The sequence below is a fragment of the Zophobas morio genome, unplaced genomic scaffold (assembly GCF_036711695.1).
Source record: "Zophobas morio isolate AGI-343-1 ecotype UQ-CSIRO unplaced genomic scaffold, CSIRO_AGI_Zmor_V1 ptg000087l, whole genome shotgun sequence".
Classification (NCBI taxonomy): Eukaryota; Metazoa; Arthropoda; class Insecta; order Coleoptera; family Tenebrionidae; genus Zophobas; species Zophobas morio.
Genome location: NW_026972192.1, coordinates 177,324 through 192,165, shown reverse-complemented (window position 1 = coordinate 192,165; position 14,842 = coordinate 177,324).

Here is a 14,842-nt window from a genome sequence, read left to right as displayed (position 1 = left end):
AACGACCAAAGTCGATACCTCTCGCTTTAAAAGATAAAATCGAAGCTGAATTATAGAGATTGGAACAAAAGGATATCATCTCACCTATTGTTACGAGTGAGTGGTCTTCCTATATTGTACCCGTTGTAAAGCAAAATGGTAATGTCAGAATTTGCGGTAGTTATATTGGGCTAAATAAATGTTTAGAGGATGTGTATTATCCTTTACCAAAAATTGAACAGATTTTTGCATCATTGCACGATAACGTAAAATTTTCTAAAATCGATTGAAAGGACGCTTATCGACAATTTGAATTAGATGAGAAGTCAAAGCATTTAGACACAATATCCACACATAAGGGATTATACAAAATGAATCGTATGCCATTTGGAATTAAATGTGCTAGTTGTTATTGTCAAAAACATATAGAACAAATTTTTCAAGGTGTAGATAATGTTTTTGTATTTCAAGATGATATATTGGTAGGTCATAGAGCAAATGAAAATCACATGCTAATATTACGGAAAGTTTTTCAAATACTATCTGATGCAGGTTTAACGGTAAATCTTGATAAGTGTAAATTTAGTCAAGATAGAATTTCTTATTTAGGTTTTGATCTAACAGCGGCAGGATTAACTAAAAATAAAGACAAAGTTAAAGCTATTTCAAATTCACCACAACCAAAAAATATCACACAACTTAGATCATTCATAGGCATGGTAGGATATTATTCTAAGTTTGTACCTAATATCACAGATATATTGTCACCAATGTACAAGTTACTTCAAAGTAACGTCAGATTTCAATGGTCAGAAGCTTGCGAGAATGCATTCTCAAAAATTAAAGAAGTTATTTTATCAGACAATGTGTTAATGTACTTCAACCCCGAATTACCAATAATAGTAACCTGTGATGCCTCTGAAACAGGTATAGCAGCTATATTATCCCACAATGTTAACGGTGTTGAACGTACAGTCGCGTGTGTATCAAGAACTTATAGCAATGCGGAACGGCACTATTCGACGGTACACAAAGAGGCGCTAGCTTGCTATTTTGGTATTAACAAATTTGAGCAATATTTATACGGCAAGAAATTCACTCTAAAAACAGATCAAAGGTCGCTAATTAGTATATTTGGCAAGAAATCAGACATTAATCCTATGTACGCAAACAGGATCAAAAGATATGCGCTTTATTTTTCCAATTTTTGATTGTCTCTCAAGATTGCCTTTAAATTTAAAAGTAGATTCCAGTGAGGACAATGATATGGAGAATATTTTATTTGCTAGTTTAGACTCACCAGTGGATAAGACTTTTATCTCAAGTAAAATAATTTATTTTGAACGATTGGCCAAAGAAAGTAGAGGGGGAGTTAAGACCATACTTCTGTAGAAAATTGGAATTAGACATAATTAATGAGTGCGTATATTATGGTCATCGAGTAGTAATACCAACGTTATTACAACAGACAGTCTTGAAAGAATTCACATGAAGGCATAGTACGAACAAAAGCGTTAGCTCGTTCTTATCTTTGGTTTCCTAAAATCGATAAGGAAATAGAAAACATGTGTAAATCTTGCAATCACTGTTTAATAACTAGATCAAGTCCGCCAAAATCAGTGGCACCATGGCCGAAATGTTCGGAACCTTTTACCACTATTCATATCGATCACTTTAACCTACGGGATCACAATTTCTTGGTAATAATCGACTATTACTCTAAATGGATCGACGCGTATTTAGTTAAAAATAATAGTTAAAAAAACTAAAAAAACACGCTTTTATTGCTAATCGAACTAAAAACTAGAAAATAATTTTTAATGACAGAGTTTAATATTACAGTAGTAGAAGATCAAACAATCAATCATAATAAATCACCTCAAATTAAAATTATAATAAAATTTAAGTTATTAACAGAATAATTCAATTCAGAGTAAAAAGCGTGCGGTGCTTGATATTTTAAATATTACAATCATTCTATTGGCAACTATCTATGAGAGGATAGTTATGAACCGCAGTAAAATGCACCCCACGCTTTTTACTCTGAATTGAATTATTCTGTTAATAACTTAAATTTTATTATAATTTTAATTTGAGGTGATTTATTATGATTGATTGTTTGATCTTCTACTACTGTAATATTAAACTCTGTCATTAAAAATTATTTTCTAGTTTTTAGTTCGATTAGCAATAAAAGCGTGTTTTTTTAGTTTTTTAAACTATTATTTATTTTTCATTTTTTAGTCTGCGACAAATTCATAAATTGGGGAATTAATTACTTATTTAGATTTTTCTAGAAAGAACCACTCAGTGGTCTCCGTAGGATCGAGGATCCTGGCGGTCCTAATAAGGATAATGGGAAACTGTTATCAAATTATTGCATTGTCATCGATCCTTGAGACGTGTGCAAAGTTTCAAGATGATCAGACTTTTAGAAACCGATGAAAATTAAGCTCAAAGATTCCGTTACATACATACATACATAGATACATACAACCCAAGCTAATAAAAGCGTGATAAAAATTTGTCATCGGAGACAACGATAGAGAAATTAAGAGAATGTTTCGCGCGATTCGGTTTACCTGTTACAATCGTATCTGATAATGGCACGTCGTTAGTATCCGACGAAATTGAACATTTTTTTCATAATAATGGTATTAAACATGTTAAAACACCACCTTACAACCCGCAAAGCAACGGTCCAGCAGAATGTAGTGTTAAGATAGTCAAGAATAAACTGAAATCAGCATTAAGTGATTCTAATAATCGTAGTGTTAATATTCAAACGTTATTATGTAGATTTTTGTTAATTCATAATAATATCCCTAATAGTACTTCAAGTGAAATACCAGCTCAATTAATGTTTGGCAGAAAATTACGACTACGTTTAGATTTGCTAAAAACACGATCTGCAATAGTAGAGACGACTTCCTGTAAGAAAATATTTAGAAATTTTGAGATAGGTGACTCAGTCATTATTCGTGATTATAGGAATCTCAACCACAAATCATGGATCAGGGCTAAGATTGCAAAAAAACTTGGTAGAGTGGTATACCTATGTAGATTGCAATTGGGACAATTGTGGAAGAGACACTTGAATCAAATTAGGTCGGCAGTTGCAGAAACCGCAATGTCCGCAGAACAGATAAAAAAAAAGAATAACAAATTTACATTGCAGAGATACACGGGTTTGCCTGTGGGATCCTATTTCAGATCAGATACTCATCCTGAAGACATTCATCCCATACCTGGCACATCAGAGACAACTGCGCCTCCAAACGATATTTCAGATCATGACACTTTATTACCTCAAATGACTCAACAACCATCCATAGTACACCGACCAAAAAGAGATGTTAAGATACCTCCAAGATATAGACAATGATTTTTTTTTTCTCTTCTTATCTTTTAGTCAATGTTAAACGAAAGGAGGGAGAGGGAAAATAGCTAGAGTAAGATGTGATAGTTTAAGAGATTATGTTAGTTAAGTAAAATGTGTAGTTTAAGTGCAATATGTAATTCATAGTACTGTAAGTGTCAACAGAATAGGGGGGGAGATATATGGTATGTACGCAAGTATTACACTAAGGGTACTGCGCATGCGATAGGCTTGAATTGTAATGTTCGGCTTCTCAACGCTCTCTCATCCTCCAACCATCGAGCTGTTAACACAAGTCATTTCAACCTTAATATAGAATAATAACCAATGTGCGTATTATTACCAAACATACCAGGTTTATATTTTTAACTTAATCTTAAAAACATCCAAGTATCCCAGTAGTTGGTTTGTGTCGAAAGTTTGTCCAGTTTTTAAAAGTGGTGATAAAAATAATATTCATAACTATAGACCAATAGCTCTTTTATCAAATTTTGCAAAGTTTTTTGCATGTATTCTGTCTAATGTTATATATTCGCACGTAGTTAATGCTATTTCAAATAATCAACACGGTTTAAATAAAGGCAAATCGACTACAACTAACTTGTTTGAGTTTACACAATTTGTTTCTCAAGCAATGGATGAAAAAATGCAAACAGATGTCATATACATGGCATTAACCAAAGAGTTCGATAAAGTCCATCACTGCATTTTACTTAGCAAACAGTAAAACACAGTCTAGTTCTGCTGTTAAAATCAATGGTGATAAACAGGCGACAGTTTGTTGAATACTTATAATAGTTATGAGTCTCATGCATATTGGTGTCATAGTGGTGTAACACAAGGTTCAAATCTTGAACCGCTTTTATTTATTATGTTTTTAAATGATATCTGTGAATACACTGTGACGAACTTAAGATCATTAATGTTATTAGTTTATATGGCCTGTTTTCACCTGCAAGATAACGTTGACTCGTTTGTCAATTACTATTCCATAAATCAGTTAGTGTCTAGTCCTATTTTCTTAAATTGTAATGTTTTTGTTTCTATATGGTACACCTGTCCGTTGGAAAATAAACCCATTATTATTATTAAACCCATTATTATGACAGACGCGGCATGTTTCTTTGAAGTGTAAAAACAGTTTTCGGTGACACCTACACGACGTATATTAATTTTGAAATATGCATTGAATCCAGAATTTTTTTCTACATCAAAGATGTACCTGCTTTTTTCTCAAATTTTAATAATTAAAATTGTTTGTTCAAAATTTTGGAAATCGGAAAAAAAAATAAAATGTAAATGTGGCGACATTTTCATTCCTGCTCGCATCACATTTAACTCTACAGAATAAAAATTGACTAATTTGTAACATCAAAAACTTCAGAGAAAGTTTAACCCCGCAAATGCTGCCATCTGTAGGTTTTGAATCATACTAAATACCCGTCCCCTGTCGGCTTTAACTCCCTTTCACTCCACACCGGTGGCGGCTCCTCAACGGAGACAGGGGAAGCTGAGCCTCTTCTGTTTTTGGAACTGAGCTTCCTCTAATTTTTTTCGATGAAACAATTTGTGTTTTTGTAGACATTTGTTATTTTTCAGAAGATTTTGTTTGATTTCATTTACTTTCATCATATATGAATCAACAACTCATGTTTGTTCACTGACTGATAAAATTGTTCCTAATTGTAGGCTTAATGTTCTCGCAAGTCAGGACATTTTTTCACTTCTAGTGAATATCCACCTGCTTCGATTATGTGTAGAATACAATCCTCATCAACTAGGAAAAAGTCAGTGGGATCTGATTCTTGCTGACATGAAGGAGACTTTTAATCTACTAATTTTACTAAGAACATAAAAGAGAGATCCCAAAAATTGCTAGAACAATATCAACAAGAACGGCTTGAATATAAGTATGCGTTAAAAACAATTATTATCTAACAATGTTAGAAATGACATTTCCAATTTTTAAAACAGGTACAAAAGAAGAGCATACAGAATAAGGCATCTTTTAGAACAAGTTGTTGCTTATATTAATGCTATTAATGTTCCTGCAAGCCATATAATGAACGCTGAATCTCTTACTGGAGATAGTGAAGAAACAAACGACAGGAATAACTTTTGACACCCCAAGTTTCTAGAGCAAGAACACGTATTGAAAAATTAACTGCAGACAGTTATGGGTAAAATGAACAGAATTATATAGCTTCTTTTAATGGTACATAGAAGACATGGCTCCAGGACCGAAAACATTTAGAAGAAAACGTAGTGCCCAGCTTCCTGAAAACGAATTAATCAAAAGGAAACAAGAACAGGATCATGAAATCCAGCTGAAACGGTTAAAGCTTGAAAAGAGGAAAATGGAAATATAACATACAGCGTCAAAGAATTAGTATGAAGCGAGAAAAACTTGAGTTTGAAAAAGAGAAAATGACAATTACAGAAGAAGAAAATAAACGACGCAACTCCCATAAATGCATGAATTATTTATGTCGTTGATCAACAAATAAAAAAAGTTATGAATGTGAATTGTTTTAATGTAAATATTCATGAATACTAGGCGGTAGACATGCAAATTAATCTGAAACTTGACTTCCATGCATGCAAGCATGACAATTTACTAAAAACGCTGCTACATAATACTGCATTTTTAAGTGCTGTAAGTAAAGTTTATGATTTTTTTTTAATCTACAAATGAAATAACTGAACAGAACTGATATACGAGCTCTACAGTATTTTGATTTGGTAAATTATGAAAATTTTGGAACGTTTTCGAAATAATTTCCTAGTAATTTGCTACAAGAATTTACCAAGCGGTGTTCGTGTTTTGATCAAATATCGCTCAAAAATTAACTTTCTGTTCTTTATTCGGATACACATCTTCTAGGAGAATCTACATCGGTTCAAGAAATGGTATCATTTGTTTATAAAAGCAATTTCACAGGCAGCTTGCCTCAGTTATACAAACCTATATGCGTAGCGAATAAAAATATATAACAGAAACAAAATGTCTCAAAGCCGGTTGTCAAATGTATCGTTAATTGCAATTGAAAAGCGTTTGATAGGTATATTAAAAGAGAAGACCTCATTTTATGAAAATATAATCGATCACTTTGCCAATATGAAAAATCGTACATTACCACTATCCTATTAGAATCTTTAGTTGCAGTAGTGCATAATTTTTAAACCAAGAAATTTGATTTTTATTTGTTATTTCATATTAACCCTAAGAATTTATTTTGATTGTTTTTTTTTTAATATTTATGTATTTGTTATTTTTTTGAGAATTTATTTTTATTTTGTACTTGGTAAGTGGGATAATAGGGCTCCCGGCGGACCACCCACTGAAATCAAAGGTAACGCGCCGCCGCAATACCACAAGGTAGTGTGGAAACTTGCAAATATGATGTAATGCGGTTACCACACGTAAACGATATAAGCAGTAGTACTTTTCAAATTTGACCCTCCTCTGAAGAAAACTTCACGAGCCGCCACTGCTCCACACGTTCAAGAGACGGTAAAACACAACTCCAGACCATTTGTTTTACGACAAAACCACACTTATTATGGGCAAGTCCAACTTAGTCTGTGCCTTTTAGGGATAAAATATTGTGGTTTTGTCATTTTCAGTTACTTTGAGAAATCACTATACACTAACCCAATTGAAATTAATAACGCCTTCTGTAACGGTTTACTAAAACAATTAAAATTATTTTTTCACACACTTTGTGCAACAATGTATTACTGAGGTAAAGTAAGGTCTCTCACGATTAAACAGTGATGATGATTGGAGAGGTTATGCCCAAAGAAGGTATCTTTCAAAGATTTTCCTCTCCACGAAGAAAAAAAAAGCAATACAACTTTTGAAAGAGCGTACGCTTGAGCAAATAAGTAAACATAAGAAATATGACTCTGAAGAAGCAACTGAAAACAGAATGGGAGGACACAATGCGCCAACTCCTAACTGTGAAGTGCAATTATGAACACATCGTGTGCAAGGATTCGGGTTAAGTTAAGTAATGCTGGTCGTCCTAAAAAAGTCAGGCCATTCGACAAGCAGCCTTATAAACTATGGAAGAGAATGATACAAAAGTTTATATTGATTATTGTGAAGACACTGATCAGCAAAATACTACAAGTTCATTTTGCTCTACCTGATGTGGTTACACCTACAGATATCTATAATTGTGCACGTACTGTAAATAATCCTGACATACAAAATTGCGATGAAAGAAAACATACTGTAAAGCTCTAAAGTCTTGACAGCAAGCTAGTCACGTGTTTTCTTTTTTGGCAGAAACAGCCAGCGTAGAACAAAATTAAAAAAAAGAACTACAGTTCAAACAGATGCAACATAATCAGAGTATCAACCTACAACAAGAAGATAATCAGAGAGCAAAACTTGAATTTGAGGAAAAGAAAGTCTAAGGGAGAATAATTAATACATCTATTAAAGATGTTGTCGGCTCATGTAAAATTGCAGAGAGTGTATTTAGAGCAAATAACGATAATTTAAAAAAAGCTCATGTCATTAACAAACTCATTGTTTTACCACAAGGACGGTGGATTTTAAAATTATTTTCCCAAATTTAAGAAATCATATTCTTGAACAAGAACCATTAAATAACCTATTTCAGATTGTTGACAATATAAAGAAAGAATATTTTAACATAAGATTAAACCACGAAAATAAATCGATGCCCTAGAATACTGCAAACTCTCAAGATTCTCCACGAGAGACGCATCTGTCATTTTATTCAAATTGAAGAAATTTGAGTGAACATAACCTCAAATTACAAAACATTCTATCACACCAAAAACACACACAAACGAACAAGTGTTGATGCCTTTGGATATGAAAGCGAAGAAACAAAAAACTTAGCTTTGGCGCAGTTGCAAAGAGCTGTTTTGTTGCAGCTGCAAAAGCTCAAACACAATATTTACACCTGAAATTACGAAAAAATATCGTAAATTACCAAGAAGAAAAGGAAATATGTATTGAAGATGAAATGTCATATTACAATTTAAAATAAATTTTAATACAACAAAGAGCTAAATAGAAGTTATTTTTCGCTTATTCTTGTGGATCATTGTATTAGAACAAAATTTAAAGGTAATTAATATAAAATGTCCTTATAATTACTTGCTGTTGGAGAAGATCTACTTAGGCAAGGATTACCAAGGACTATTACGATCATTACACCCTGAAGCAGCTCACAGTATTAACTTCATTGTCTAAAATTTTACCTCTTTCTAATGACATTTTTGGATGCAGATGTTGCGTTTTCAGTAACTCGTCGCAATGACGTTGATTTGAGTTATTTAATAAATTATTTCCAAAATCTACTGGAAAATCCAGAACTGTGTGAAATTGAATGGAGAAACTTAATTGTTTCTTTAAATGCTAATCAAATTGAATATGTGAAAATTTTACCCGTCCACAAAATGTGGCATGAAATTCATAATATGAAAAATTTTGAAAACAATTTTTCATTGAAGAATATTGCTAGTTTAGCCAAATTACTTTTAGCGTTGCCTCATTCTAACGCAGAGTCTGAAAGACTATTTTCTGTTTTAACAGATGTCAAAAACAAAAAAATAAACCGAATTGGAAGTGAGGTACTTAACTCTATTTGCATATTGAGAAGTACATTTCAGAATGATAATATTACATTTTACTTCCTCTTGTCTTGTTAAAGCTCGTTTACTGTCGTCTGAATTAACTCGGTAAATTAGCCTTTACACGCACCCTGCCTGTAAAGCGTTACCGTGGCAGCTTTACAGGCACCGTGCCTGTAAAACGTTATCATGACAGCACCGGAATCAAACACACATTCGCTGCGTCGGCCTTTTTCTTAATCTCACTAATACTGTGCTAATACTAACGTTAAAATCACCTTCAAACTCTTCATCTTCATCGAATTCCACAATTAACAGAGCTCAGAAACAAAATTAAACTATTTAAATTATTAATCGAATTTACAGATTGACAGTTCCGTTATTTTCAAACAATTCAATTTTCCATAGTTACCGGGGCAAACTATGAAAAATGACTGTAATTTCTATGACTGTAATTTCAAGTAAAATTTCTAGAGATGCCAAAGTTGTTCATTTTCAGGATTTTCAGCAAGAGGAAGTAAAACGTTGTACGCGGCTCGCTTGCAACTAGCCTTTACTGGGGCTCAACGGATTACAGAGCTTGCTCCTACGTCGCTCGCCCTGCAAACATTCCGGCTCGCCCGTAAAGGCTAATTTACTAAGCTTGCCACGTAAATAACTATTACCAGTATCAAATTGACAATTTAAGTTAGGTTTTGCCGCGCTTAAAGTCATCACGTATGACGTCAGCTGTGGGATAGACATAGACGTATTATATATATGGACTGCGCCTGACTAGCCAGAATTGTTGTCATGATGAGTAGACAACACACAATACACATTAAGGGCAAAAGAACATTACTTACATAGGCGGGAAACGTGTAACTTTCGTTATGTGTTCATTTTAGTGGCGAAATACATTGGTTTAATCGTTTTTAGTTTATTGTCGTAGTGACTATTTGTTGAGCTTTCGTTTGTTATTTGTAATTAAGACTTTAATGAACGATGGTGCAAAGTTGTAGTGCTTTTAATTGCACCGAAAGGTGGTCAAAAAATTCTGATATATCCTTTCATAGGTTAGTAACAACGAGTAATAGTATTAAAAATATATTTTTAATAAATTAACAGGTTTCCTATAAATCAGGAATTAAATAAAAAGTGGGTTTTGGCTCTGCGCCGCGAAAATTACTTACCTTCAAAAACGGCCATGATTTGTTGCAAACATTTTCGGGAATGCGACTTCGTTATATTTAACGGCAAAAGGAAATTAAAACATGATGCCATTCCTTCAATATTTGATTTACCGAAAAACTTAATAAAAAAACACACAACTAGAGAATCAAAATATATTGAAAGGGAAAAAATAAAATCGACTCAAGATATTTGTCAAAACAGGTAATTTTGCTTAATGTTTAAGGTCTAGAAATTTTTTAAATAAAATAATTAATTTTTCAACAGAGAAATAATGGCAGAGAATTTAAACGTCGCAATTCCAAGCACTAGTCAAAATACTACTAATACCAGGTAGATAGTAAATTAATAAACGCCGGTTTAAACTATATTGCGCTTTATTTTTTTAAGGAAACGACGAGCGCCAAGATACTTTGGCGAATTTAGAGAAAGCAATTTGAAAGACGCAAAAATGGTTAAAAAGATGTGGGAAATGGCCAAACACAACATCGCTTTAAAAAATCAAAAAATTAAATCTCTACGTGTGAAGAATAATAGACTTATAAAAAAAATAGCAACGTTAAAGCAATTGTTACAATATTTAAAGGAGCAAAAAGCATTGTCCCAGGAAAGTCTAATGGTATTAAAGGTAACTTTTTTTCTCATTCTGATCAGCTACTCTGCATTTGATAGTGATATGTATATGTGCTTTTGCTTTAATTTAAATAGGTAACTAAACAGATAAAAAAGTAGGTAGATATGTAGGTATGTACATAGAACTGGATTTTTTCTATCTGAATGCTGTAGAACATCAGCGCCATTATTACTATACTAATATTAGACGGTAACAAATAATTTGTTATGTAAGTATGTGAAACAAGTTAACAAATTAATTGCAACGTATATTTTTAGAATGAACTTTTATTTCAGATATTTTTGGGAATTTATTCTTTTTCTTCTTGCAAACTTATATTTTGTATTTAAAACTTATTCACAGGAAAGTATCCCGCAGTCTGAGATGGAAATTCTTTTAAGGCAACTTAAACAAAATAAGGAAAATAAATACCCACCTCACTTGCGAAGCTTCGCTTTAATGCTGCACTTTTATTCTAATTCAGCATTCAACTATGTGCGTAAAACATTTAATAACTGTTTACCACACCCTGCGTAAGTGGCTCTCCGCGGTTGATGGCTTCCCCGGCTACACTGCAGAATCATTACGTGCTCTTAAAATTAAAGTCAGCCAAGCCAAAGAAAAAGGATACGAATTAATAAGTTCTTGAATAATGGACGAAATGGCTATCAGGAAGCACGTAGAGTGGAATGGGAAAAAGTATCAAGGACTCGTTGACTATGGCACCAATATTCAAAGTGATGCACTACCAGGAGCAAAAGAGGCTTTAGTATTTTTACTGGTAGCTTTGAATTCTAATTGGAAATTGCCAATTAGTTATTTTTTAATTCATGGCATAGGTGCTTTAGAGAAGGCTAATTTAATCAAAGGTTGCTTGAAATTGACTCATGATTGTGGTGCTAAAGTTGTGTCTGTTACATTTGACGGTACTACAACAAATTTAGCTACAGCATCTAATTTAGGCGTAAAATTGGAACTACCAAATATGTCACCTTTTTTTCCACATCGTTTTACCAAAGAGCGAGTTCATACAATATTAGATGCTTGTCACATGATAAAATTGATAAGAAATACTCTTGGCGAATGGGGAGCGCTAAAAGATGAGAACGGAGATGTTATTAAATGGCGGAGAGTTGCGCTCGGATTTACCGTGGTTTATCTGATTTTCGCTGGTTGTCAGAGCAAAGGAATGGGACAGCGGAAGATAATGAAGCAATGAGCGAAGAAGAAATGGTCGAAGAAAACTGTGTGTCCGAAGCAGAAAGTGTATATCAACAGGTGAATCCGATGAGAGCAGCACCTCGATTTGTCATGTCATTTAGGGATGTGGAGGACGCGATTAGATCCTTTTCAGGAGACGATGCGTATTCGGTGGAGTCATGGCTGTCTGAGTTCGAAGAGATTGCAATGACTCTTGGCTGGAACAACCTTGAGAAACTGGTTTGTGCCCGGAGATCAATGAGAGGACTGGCGAATCAATTCGTTCAAAGTGAAAAAGGTCTTTCAACTTGGAGTAAATTCAAGACAACCCTACTGGAAGAGTTCTCGAAGAAAGTGAATAGTGCAGATATACACATGACATTATCTAGGCGGTTGATGAAGAAAGACGAAACTGTTGAACAGTACGTCTTAGTAATGAAGGAACTTGCAGCACAAGGAAGTAATGAAGAGTCTAATATAATAAAAAATAAACAGAAGGTCAGGATTGAAAATCCTAATTTAATTGTGGCGGTCCACATAGAGTGCGAGATTGTACCAAGACGATTTTGAAGTGCCACTCATGCAATAAGTTTGGCCACTTAAAACCAAACTGTCCGAAGAAAACGTATGGGAAAAGTGCGGATCAAGTTAAAAAGAACATAAATTTGTCTCAGGACGGAAGTGCAAGCGTTTTCGTAAAGCGGGCGAAAATTAACAGCCGCAAAGTACAATGTTTAGTCGATACAGGAAGTAATGTTACGTCGGTGAAAAGTTCGATTGCGCGAAAACTCAAACTCCCTATGCAAAATTCAAAAATGACATTGGCTGGATTGGGTTCGACAATAATCACTGAGCACGCAGAGGCAATTAGTATTCAGGTTGATGATGTTATTGCAATGGTGCGAGCTGTTGTGGTGGACGATCCCTCTATGGCATACGACCTGATCTTGGGTGAAGACTTTCTCAATCAACCCCACGTAGTTATGTTGAAAAATCGTAATAATCAATTCGTTCTTCGAACGTTACTGACTCTGAATCTCGTAAAAGATGTGTATAACATTGTGGGCTCATACGAAAATCAGTTAACTTTGGGTGAACTGGATTGTGACGAAAAGAACGCACTTTATGACTTACTAGGTACTTACCGAGATCAAATTGCATTCAACATGAAAGAATTGGGAAAAACTGATGTTGTTGAAATGCATATTCGATGCAGTGTAGAACAACCAGTTGTGTATCTACCTTACCGTCTGCCCGCGCCCGAAAAAGAAATCTTAGGAAATATTCTTCAAGAGCTCAAGGATAACGGCATCATCAGAGAATCGTCATCCCCCTATGCGTGTCCGGTGTTATTGGTCAAAAAAAAAGACCAATGACTACCGAATGTGCGTAGATTTTCGTCGTTTAAACGCCGTGACAATTAAAGACAAGTATCCCCTACCTCTGATAGAGGATCAGATTGATCGATTGGGAGGATATGTTTATTTCACTACTTTGGATTTTGCATCCGGGTACTATCAAGTACCGATAGCTGAAGACCCTATAGAAAAGACAGCCTTTGTCACTCCAGACGCGCATTACGAATTTGTACGTATGCCGTTTGGGTTGTCTAACGCTCCTGCAGGATTCCAACGTCTCATCGACAAGGTGTTAGGGAAGTTGAAGAATAAGGAAGCATTCGCTTATATGGACGACATCATTATACCGTCAGTCACAATAAAACAGGGTCTTGAGCGACTAAAATTGGTGTTAGACGTCCTACGACAAAACAATTTAACGCTTAAGCTGATCAAGTGTTCTTTTCTCAAACAAAAAATTGATTATTTGGGTCAAAAAATTTCCGCTGAGGGCGTGAAACCAGGTAGCCAAAAAGTCGAAGCGGTGAGGACAGACCATTAATGCAGGATGGCCGACTGTTAGAGTTCTTGTCGAATTGCTCTAATTGACGCCCACATTCATCTATCCCCTGGCGACGATCTGCGAAATATGATCCATGTGTCGAAGGCCAAGTTGGCGGATATGCGCGATATATGCATAATGAGTCAGTCTTATGTTTGGTCTTTTCGGGTGTATGACACTGTCTTAAGTTGTTCCTTATATTAAAGTGTTTAGTTACTGAACTGTTTTTATTTGACTATTTACGAAATCTAACAGAGGTATGGTTCATATTTTCGTTTAAAATGGGCATGTAAGCTAATAAGCTGTTCTGTGCTAATAATAAAAACTTATTACAGGTTATGTGGATACGCATGGGATATGCATTGGTCGCTGCACTTCACGAAAACCGCTGTTGCCATGCAAGGTTGCGACGTTGCGAGATTACGAGCAAATTTAGTTAATAAATTATATTTATAAAAATAATAAACCGGATGTATTTCTAATAACTAATAAAAATGGTTAACAAAGCATATAGAATTACTACTAAACCGAAAAACAATTTATTACCTTGTTAAATGTAATTGTGGAGGTAGATAATACTAATATGACAACACCGCATTTACTTCTATGCTTAGACATGGAAAACGAATTTCTATGCCGATTTTTGAACATAGAAACAGCACATTATTGTGCGATTTCGAAAAAAAAAACTACTATTTTATAGCAGCTTTTAACCTCTCTTTTTATATTTCTCCAAGAAACGCGTACATGTCAAATTTGAAATACCAGTTTAAGTTGGAGTAATAAATGTATTTTTATGGTTGCGTGTACACACTTCTACAATTAGCAGTACAAGATTTTGTTAATCTCTTAAATTATTTTTCTGCTTATGAAGACAATCTGGATATTTGCTTGAGGGTGTGCTTTAAATTTTAGGAATTAATATCGTGGAACGTCATGCATCGTTTCCATACAATTTTGAGCTTCTGTTTTATCTTCTAATCACT